Source organism: Papaver somniferum, chromosome 1 (genome assembly GCF_003573695.1).
Source record: "Papaver somniferum cultivar HN1 chromosome 1, ASM357369v1, whole genome shotgun sequence".
Lineage (NCBI taxonomy): Eukaryota > Viridiplantae > Streptophyta > Magnoliopsida > Ranunculales > Papaveraceae > Papaver > Papaver somniferum.
The window spans coordinates 144423615-144434095 of record NC_039358.1 but is presented as its reverse complement, the minus strand read 5'-3'; positions in this window follow the sequence as shown (position 1 = coordinate 144434095).

Genomic DNA, 10481 nt, shown 5'->3' with positions numbered 1-10481 from the left:
GGGACTCTTCTAAAGGAGGAATAGGAACAGAGGGATCATAAAAAGGACTACTTTTCAATAGTTTGATTGTATCCTCTAGAGACGAAGAACTAGTACTATAATCTTCTTGCTCGTAAGACTGATGCACGTGTGGATAGTAATTGGGCTCACCAGGGTATGACCCATATCCTTCCAAAGGTTGGCGTTCCCAACCACTATTCACACTATGGTAAGAGTAATGTCCATATTGTTCAGTTGGATAATCATATTCATTGTGATGGCTATTATAATACCAGTTTGACATCCTAATAGCAAGGGAATTCTACACAAACACAAAGAAGGCTGACTCGACCACAACAAGCCTAATTTATCTAGCAAACAAAAAGCATGATGGCTCCACTTAGATTGTTTCTAGACCAGTTTCTAATCCTTCGAAAGGGAATTCGTTACAATTTAAGCAAACCCCTCTGGAATCAATCCGAGTTAAAGTAAGTTGAATAGAGGCGAGGGAAGCTGCGTGGAGCTTTGATACCCAAGGTCTCGCCGCATTACAAGGCGGCGCAGTCACGCATTCAACTCACAGAAATCATCATGAACTTTGAAGTATGCTTAAAAGAGTAACCAATATTTTTCGAATGACTTCCTGATTAAGCTCGTTACCCTATCGGTCTCGTTCTAGTCAAAATTTTAGGCTTAGGTTCGCGTAGGTTATGTGTTCCTAAGGCGGGAAAGAAGGAAACGGTGATGAAATCCGAGTCCTTATCTTGATTTGGCCAGGCCTTTCCCTTTACTAGAAAATTAAATCCGATTTCAGGTCCTCAACATATATGCATACAAAATCATCCAGTAAACCCGCTGACAGGGGATTTGCGGGTGTTTATAATTCTTACCTCCCGTTCCAGACGGTGGATGAACCGTTGAAGTCGACTCGGGCCACGACTCCTATGTCATGTACGAACCCGAGGGGTCGAGGCGATATCGTAATCGCCGTCCTTCTCTGCAAACAGTTTATTTAAAAGTACCCTTCCGTAGGGTTTTAAAATAAATAAATAAATAAATAAAAATGTCCAATGTCCAAAAATAAAAATGTCCAAAAATAAAAATTTACAAAAATAAAAAAAAACTTAATTACAGTTTCTAAAAAAAATAAAATAAAAATTATTTACAAAATCTTCTTCTTCACTCCTTTTGGATTTCTCTTTTCTTTCCTTTTTGGGCTTCGCCTTTCTTTTCAACACTTCACTTTTTCTTTAGCTTAGCTCCAAATCTAAAAGCAAACAAAAGTACCAAAACGCGTAAAAAAGAACAAATAAAATAAAACCTAAAAACAAATCTATAAACAAATCCCCGGCAGCGGCGCCAAAAATTGATGGTATTTTTCAATGATGTTGTAGTAAGATGATTCGTTCACTCAGATTTGTTGAGAATTTTTTTTAAGACTTAATAAAGAAAATAAGGAAAAATATATATACAAAATTTGTCACAGGATGAAGAGAGACCGGGACTCGGGATTTCACTACTTTTCATATTGTTGTGGTTCAGTCATTACTTCTAGACAATATAGCTCAAACAAAAGAAGTTGTGACTCGAGTTCTTTGCCAAAAATAGATTTCGTAAAATATTATTTGTAAGTTAAAAGCATGACGCATCTGAAGTAATTAAAACTAAGCATGCGGCATCTAACTAAATAACAAGTAATTAATAGAAATCATAAAGCAATTAAATCTATGCAAAAAGTCAATAAAAGAATTAATTCATTTACCACAATCATGAAAAGTTGCTTCCTCCGTTGTCCCGGTGGTGGGGTTTATCTTCTCATGGTGAAAACACACTCAAAGGAATATTTCATTGCTCAAAAAGGTGCTTACAAGGATGAAAAGGGAGGAACAACAATTAAACCGGGTTTGTAACAATTATATTTGTTACAAAACAGAACGACCCACAATATGTGTCACTGATACTGTTGCTCTAAGACTGCTGCCGATGTGTCGCAAAATTTGTAGCAAAATAAGACTGCTCGGTGTGGGTCTTATGTTCTTCGTGTTCTTGGTGCAGCAGCAACAATGGAGGTTTCTGAAACTCTGATTTTTCGTCTCTGTTGTGTTCTCGCTCTCTCCCCCAACTCTCCATCCCCTTCTATGATACCTTGTGAACATATTTATACGTGATTGCGACATTGAATCTCCTCCATTAACTCCAAATAATCTTCATTTACTCGGGTTATTTTCTTTTCATTTTTATCACTGATATTGATTTTCACGTGTTCTGAAGCTTCCATATTGCCATATTTAACTTCTTCACACTCCAAATAGTGGTTAGATTCTTCCAAACACGAGCAGCACACGTCCAACTCGCTGTAATCCCGTGAATATCTTCTTCCGTGTACGTGATGCCCTGTTTTCTTCTCACGGATTTTTCAGCCAAATTTGATCAAAACAAACACCCATACCAGCTTTGTTATGACATATCACGTCTACCCATTAAGTTTCAGCCCTTTAGTCTACCCAGAACTCCTTCAAGAATCGATCAAAAGTTACACAGTTGAGAATAAAATTTCCCGCCAAAACGAATTTTTGAAATGTTGAAGATGGTGTCCCCCTAACCAAACTGGGGGTGCGAATAGCAGGTGGCCAACTGAGGTGCCCCTTATCCAAATTGAGGGTGCCTTTAGTACTTTTCTACGGGAGTCTAAAACACCACTTTTCGAGCCAATTTCGCCGCAAGAGCTTATTTTTCCAAAAACATCTACAAAAACATAAAACACCATAATAAGTACGAAATAGAGTACTAACAATACAGAACATTGAGGACAAATTAGTCACAAAAATGTGTCTATCAACATACTTTGAACACATACAGTAAATCTTATCTTTTATTGTTCAAAGATATTCCTTGGTACTCAAGGAGATCCTGTACTGAAATAAATTGAGAATCTTTTAATTAAGGTTTTTGGTTTTATATGCTATAATTACCAGCAATTAAATGCATATTTCTAGAGAATAAAAATTAGTAATGTGCATTTACTAATTGGAGATTTATATTGAGAGATTTCGGAAATTTTGGATAAGCATTTATCGGAATTAGGAAAACCGAATTTTGCTATTCATTGCATATCTTGAGAATATTTTCGGTTTTGGAAATTCCTTGGTGCCCAAACATCCTTGGTCTATAAATACCTAAGTTTGTATTTCTAGCAAACTATCCTATGAGCCAGGAAAACTTCATTCTTGTTGTTTCTGGTGGAGCCGTCTAATCGGAGAGGAAAGTATCTTAATTAGGTGAAATCTCTTACCACCGTTCGTTTAAAGACTTTTTTGGGATCAATAATCTCTACGAGTACCGTTGGTGGGAAACTAGATAATTGCAGTGTTATTAGTTTTCGATTGATTTGATTGACTAACGGTTGTTGAATGTTTGGTTGCACCCAGTTTGTTTATTCTTGAGAATCTTCTCTTCTGATATAAGATTCAATCAAACTAGATCGAAGTATCGACTTAGAACTGTTTGTAGATCTATAGACGTCTTGTGATAATCCATTGTTAACAGACTCCGTTTTTTCTGTGATTGATCGTAAGAGATTCAAGTGGTGTTATGTGCAGGTGTTTATTGAAGATCAAATAAGATTTGAAGATGAAGAAGATTTAGTTCTCATATCTTTGGTGTGCACAAACCTTGATCGGCTGGATCAACTATAAACGGATTTATTCGATTGATTAGTTGCGTGAGATCGGCATCGCTTTATAGTTTCACGTTGAGATCTATACTGATTGATTGTGAATCTAAACTTGACTGCTTTGGTAGTTATTGGATAGATTGATCTAACCATGCAAAGGAGTTTATTAGATTAAACGGAAGAGCCTTTGCGTATGACTTGAGATATGTTTATCTTAAAATAATCGGAAGAGTTGTTACCAAACGGATTTGTTGTTCCTTTACTGTTTGGAAAACGATCCAAAGGAATTGTTCAAGTGCGTGCACTCATCGAAGTCGGAAGCGCAGGGATACTGAGGAAACTAAGTTAACTAGGGGTAGTTGTTTGGTCTCAACCCTACGAAGTTGGTGTAGATTTTGTATAACGGCTTAATTCTGAGAGTATTCAATTCTGGATTAGGTCCTGGCATTTTTCTGCACTTGCAGTTTTCCTCGTTAACAAAATCTTGTTGTGTGATTTACATTTGTTTTCCGTAATTATATTTGTTTATATAATTTAAAGTAAATTGGCCAAACGTTAACTCTGATATACTTGATAGTGACCATATAGAGTTTGATTGTCTCGATCTTGTATCCATAGACAATCACACAAAGTGTGAATACCGATTCGTTGTATTGTCTCGACTCTGTCCGTAGACGATCACTTATTTGAAGACCATAAAACACAAATAAATTATATTAAGAATAGCATAACATTACCTGAAACACAACATTTTTTCATCCATGTAGAAGTAATAGTCACAAGTTTCACTAATCTCTTTTTGCTTGTCTGATATAAATGTAAAATGCATGTCTTCACCCAAAATAGATTTCAAGTCTTTGAGAAGTATATCTTCCAGTTTTCAGTGGTTTCATTCCTACATACCATTATACCAAGAGGAACTAACCCATTATGACAATCAAGTCCTGCTGCAGCCATTAAAAGACTACCAAACTTCTGATACATATGGAAAGTATCCAAGCCAATGACTTTCCTACATCCATCCATGAAATCCTCTATAGAAGGCTTAAAACAAAGAGTCATTGACAAGAATGTATTGTCTATAGTTCCATATCAGAAAGTAGCCACGTTGCCAGGTATTTTTTCCCCCTGCAATTTCAACAAAGAAACCATTATAATGTTAGTACCATAAAGTTTGTATTATCATTAGACTAACTAAAGACAAACATAACAAACAAAAAATTCAATAACATTGTTACCTTCACCATCTCACAGAATGCAGGAATTTTCTTGTACTGCTCCTCATAGCTACCATAAAGTTTCTGTAACACAATATTTCTTTCCCTCCATGTTGTATGGTACTTAATGTTGACCTACATTGTCTTGTTGAACTCAACTGCCAAGAACTTAATATCATGGATTTTGGCTTTATTGCCAAGAGCCTTCAATCCATCCATGTACCAATCAGCTACAAATGCTGGATATGCACATCTGTTCTTCCCTTTAATATCATCATTACATTTGTGAGTAAGATTCCAACTTCTAAGAGTGAATGTATATCCTTCACTCTTCATAGCTCTACCATTAATAAAGAAAGGACAGCTAGTCTGCTTCCAGTTAATGCACTTCACCCTGATCTTTGTGTTATTAGAATCATTTAACTTAACTTGGTTTATGCTTTACATAGTAACCCCTCAAATGTTTCTTGAAAGCATGTTTACTAACAAATTTTCTTCCCTTGATCAGGCTATAAGGATCTAATTGTTAAAAACTAACACCCTCAGGGAATATTTCTTTAGCTTCATTTTCCTATAAATGTTCTACATAATCTTCCTCAAAATTTACATTATGAACAGGATCTGTACATTTAGGACCATTGGACTCAGAGCAATGTGAGGGTACTACAAGTTCAAGCTCAACATGTTCATTCTTTTTCTGATACATAAACAAATAAACAACGGAATCAGTCAGTATAATACCAAATGCAGGACAAACATAACAAACAAAAAGAAAGGAAACCATCAATGACATCATTACCTTCTTCTTCTTTATCAGAGGTAAAATCCATCAAGTCCCCATAATGGTCCTCTACAAAGCCACAAAGACAAGAAAATTAGTACAAAATAAAACTTAAAGAAATAGTTAAATGACAAAAGAAAACTTAAAGAAATAGTAGCAAAGTTACCTTCCTTGTCATTTTCAACCTCCACCTCACCAAAGTTGGGATCACTACCATCACTTTCAGCATCATCCTGAGAATCACTTTCAGCATTATCGTGAGCATCACTGTCAGCATCATCATGTTTCTCACTTGCACTACCATATGATAGATACCCATTCTCAGTTTTTTTTCCAGAAAAAGCTTATACTTTCTGGCATTACCCTCTTACATTGTTCAAGTCATCATCGGGATTACACTCATCTTCTTCAACATTCTTCAAGTGCAGAACATACTCATCAGTTTTCTTGTATTCTTTGGAAATTGTAATCAAATCTTCTACCACACTAGCATGTGTTGCATCTTGAACCCAAAATTTGTGATTAGATGGTTCTTCAAAGTCAGGTATCTCATTAACTTATTCAGCTACACTAGCTTATGTATGTTGAGTCAATTCTTCATGTATCTCAGGATTACAGTGTTGATTACAGGCTTAACCTTAATATCTCTGGTTGGAAACATGTCATGTTGAACCTATTGAACCTCATGTTTTTTATTAAAATTTTCATGACCATATGAAAATTAAGAATAACCAACCATCATATTCACAGAACAATCGATTATCATATTACAGACAAACCCTAGAAAAATCATTTTCAACCTATAAACCCTAGAAAATCCTAGAAAAATCAGAGAAACATGAAGAAATTCTAAAAACAAAGAAACCCTAAGTTCAAATCAGAAGAATCGTTAAAATCTTATCACAGGACAAAAAAACAAAAAAAAAATACAATACGTAAAACATGATTACAATCAGCGAAGAATCGTTCAAAATGGAAGTGGATTTGTCACTAACCTCTCTGTAGAACGCTTCTTTCATCTCGTCATCTTCACCACCAGTAAATCTTCAATTAAGGTTTGAATCTCTCCTAAACAACCAGGATTTCACTTGATTAAATCCGATTTGATAAAAAAAAACCCTGAGTTATCTATTGATTTTAGCAGAAGAAAATCATGTAGAAGAACCAGAGAGAAGAAGGAAGAGAATATAAATGAAAATCAATTTCTCTCTTTCTTATGCTATTGGATGGATTTCCCTCGTGTCAGTTAATCATTTCTGCATTTTGACCGTCCAATTTCTCAAAGATCTGGTTATCTCAGATGTGTGGTTCATACACTTCCACGTGTGACGATAATATCTATGTTACTTTCATCATATCCGTTAATTTATTCGACATTTCAATATCTTAGATTAAGCTTTCAGAACGACATGCGCGGGTGACATTCACCATATTACTGACACACGTGGGTGACATTCACTAAGCGTCCAATAGAGTATAAGGCGTGGAAATATGGTTATAGCATGTGGTATCTCAAGAAAGGCTCTAAAGTGGTGTTTATGAAGTAATTAAGCCCACTAATTTTCTCGTGTCTCTATGTGTTATAATCATATTTGCCACGTCTTTTACCTAAGATATAGTAAACTCATGCAAGTTATAAAGCATGTTATAACTGCACGACGGATTACTTAACCACCTAGGAATATGACTCGATTTGGAAAAGATTAGTTCACTATACTCCTGTATAAAAATCAATAGGAGAAAAGGCTATCCATTCGTTAAGAAAGAAAGTCGCGATTTAAGAAGTCAAGTCCTTGATTGTGAGGAAGGTGTAGTCCAAGTTTGGCTGAGTTTCGTGATCTTCATTTGATGGAATAAAAGAGAGTTGTGATATTAAGGGAGGCTTTCTATCTCACACAATCTCACATTTTGGACACCATTTTTTTAATAGAGACCAAACTGTAACGAATTTGAAGCTAATATTTGACGATGTATTCAACTTACAGTGCTCTATATACCTACTGAAAATGAGCACCACATACCGAACCTCACTTTCTACCAATCTTAATTTCAGCAATCGAAAATTCGTTAATTATCAACTAATGATTTTCAAAGTAGTTAATGGTAGTGTTATACATTTTGGATGGGGCTCATTTTTAGTAGGAGCGTGGAGCTTTGTGGGATGAGCATATCCCCAAAATATTAGGCCCAAATCTATTATCGTTGGAGGAGTTAGAGCCCAATTTGTGGCCAGGCTACCAACCAAAAACTCTGTATGAGTTTCATTATTTTAATTAATTTATTTATTACCGTTTAGTTTTTATGAAAAGAAATGGTCCAAAGTGTGAATGGATCCTCCTTTGTTATGTTATATTTTTGTGTTCATTATGGTGTTGATCTTGTAAGCTTTTAGTATGGATAACCTCTTCTGCGTTATGGGATGCATGTGCCAACCTGTGGAGATTGTGTATGCACTTGTAGTGGCAAGTGTATATAAGGTTGAAGCACTGATGGGTGAAATTTATTCAATAAACCACAATTTACATTCAAGAAAAATTGCCTTGTCCATTTGTGGGAGTGATAAAATTTGAGATGGATTATTTATTTATTTTGAAGGAAACACATTTTTATTTATAATACTCCTCAAATAATTTGAGGTGTTGTAAAATACAACTCGGTGGTTCATTATGAACCCACCGTATGTTTACATAATTAGAGATTGCACTTTGAGCCAAGTCATGTGCATTATAATTAGAAACTCTAAGTACAGCCGTGAAACTAACTTCACAGAAATCCTTGATGCGATCTCGAATGAATAGAATATTTGATCGAATTCCCCATGAAATCTCCTATGTGTGGCCGGTGATAGCTTTAGGGATATCAGTCGCATCACCTTCCACTATTATCTTGGTCACTTGTAATCTGCTTGTTAATAAAAGACCAAATCCATAAGCTTTTCCCTCTGCTATCGTAGAAGAGATGTCATCAAAACAGGCAGCTCCACTACCCAGATGATTACCGAAGGAGTCTCTAGCCACTGCCGCCATTGCTCCTTTCCCATTATTAAATGCCGCATTGATATTAATCTTGATAAACAGTGGAGGAGGACGCTCCCAAAGATTTTTATTGACCTGAGTAACACTTATGTTCGAGCAGAAGTTTAATGCTTGATGCGGATCAAATAACCTGAAATCTTGTAGAGCTTATGCATGCACTGCTCGATAGAAGTGGTTGAATTTCTGAAGACCAGTTCGTTTCTTGCCTTTCATATATTCCATAAGATGCATGCTCCTAGGTTTAACATGATACCTCCATCGGGATAGTCCAACTAATTGATAATAACTTGCATTGGGCTTGTAGTATTCTGAAGTTCAATGAGAATCAGACTTAAATGAAAAACTTCCTTTGAATACTGACAGTCAAAAAGAAGATGCATTATTGTTTCTTCCTCACACTGGCAAAAGAGACATATATTTTGGACTTGATTGTTGAACTTCTTTAGATTATTATAAACTACAATACCCTCGTGTAAAACCTTCCATGTGAAAATATGAATTTTTGGCTGAGTTTTTATGAGCTTCCAAAATTTCTTCCAGGGAAAAGCAGAGATTGAAGAACTTGTAGCCACATTTTGTGATAATAGCTTGTAACAAGACTTAGTTGTGAAATTTCCAGATGGATTTTTAAGACAAACTAAATTGTCTTCCACGAATTCATCTTGAGGAATATAAATGTTAAGAATGGCTTCAACTTCCTCAGGTGGGAAAATTTCAAATAGGATCTCGATATTCCATCTCTTTTCATTTGGAACAAATAGTTATGAGATTTTAGAAACCAGAATATTAGAATTAGGTATCATGGATAGTTTAAATCCCGAAAATGTAGGAATCCAAGGATCCTTCCAGATATGAATGGAATCTCCAAAACCGATAAACCAGCAAATGTTATTAACTAACAGGTGCCTGACAAAAAGCATGTCTTTCCAAATGTTGGAATCACCCGATTTTTCTTGACAATCCCAGAAAGAAATATCATGTAAGTACTTGGCAGAATAAAGTTGTACCAAGGCAGAGTCTTTGTTAGTCAGAAATCTCCAAACCAATTAGTTATCAAAGAAGAATTGACAAATTCCATGTTTCTTATACCCAATCCCCCATCCTCTTTAGCTCTTTCGATTTTTTTCCATCTCATAAAGTGAGACTTCCTTGTGTTAACGTCATGTCCCCATCAAAAAGACCTTTGGATTTGCGAAATTTCATTCAGGTATCCCTTTGGAAGGATGCAATTTCCCATAGAGTAATTTGGGGTTGTTGACAGCACACTTTTGGAAAGAATTGTTCTGCCTGCTGAATTAACAAAGAAAATTCTCCAGCCTGCTAACTTGGTTCCAAATATAGACACCAATGGTTCAAAAGTATGCAAACTACAATCAGACTTCAATGGGTATGTTCCCAAATATTTTTCATCCACCTACATTTCATTAACTCCTAATTTCTGCATGGTAATCCATTTATTTTTGAAGGAACAACCCTTGTTGAAATGAATACAAGATTTAGAATAGTTAATAATCTGACCCGAGAAGGCAGCGTAACTATCTAGAATGCACTTTAATTGATCCACATTATAATCTGAATTTTTCCCAAAGAAAAATAGATCATCCGCAAACATGAGATGACTAATTGATGGAGCCTGGTTATTGATTGTGTGACCACTATACAGATTTAAACACGCAAATTTTTCCATAAGAGAGATAAACCTTGAGAACATATGATGAATAAAGAAGGAGAAAGAGCACAGCCTTGTCGTAGGCCTCTTCCACTTTTAAAGTTACCATATGGAGACCCATTCAATA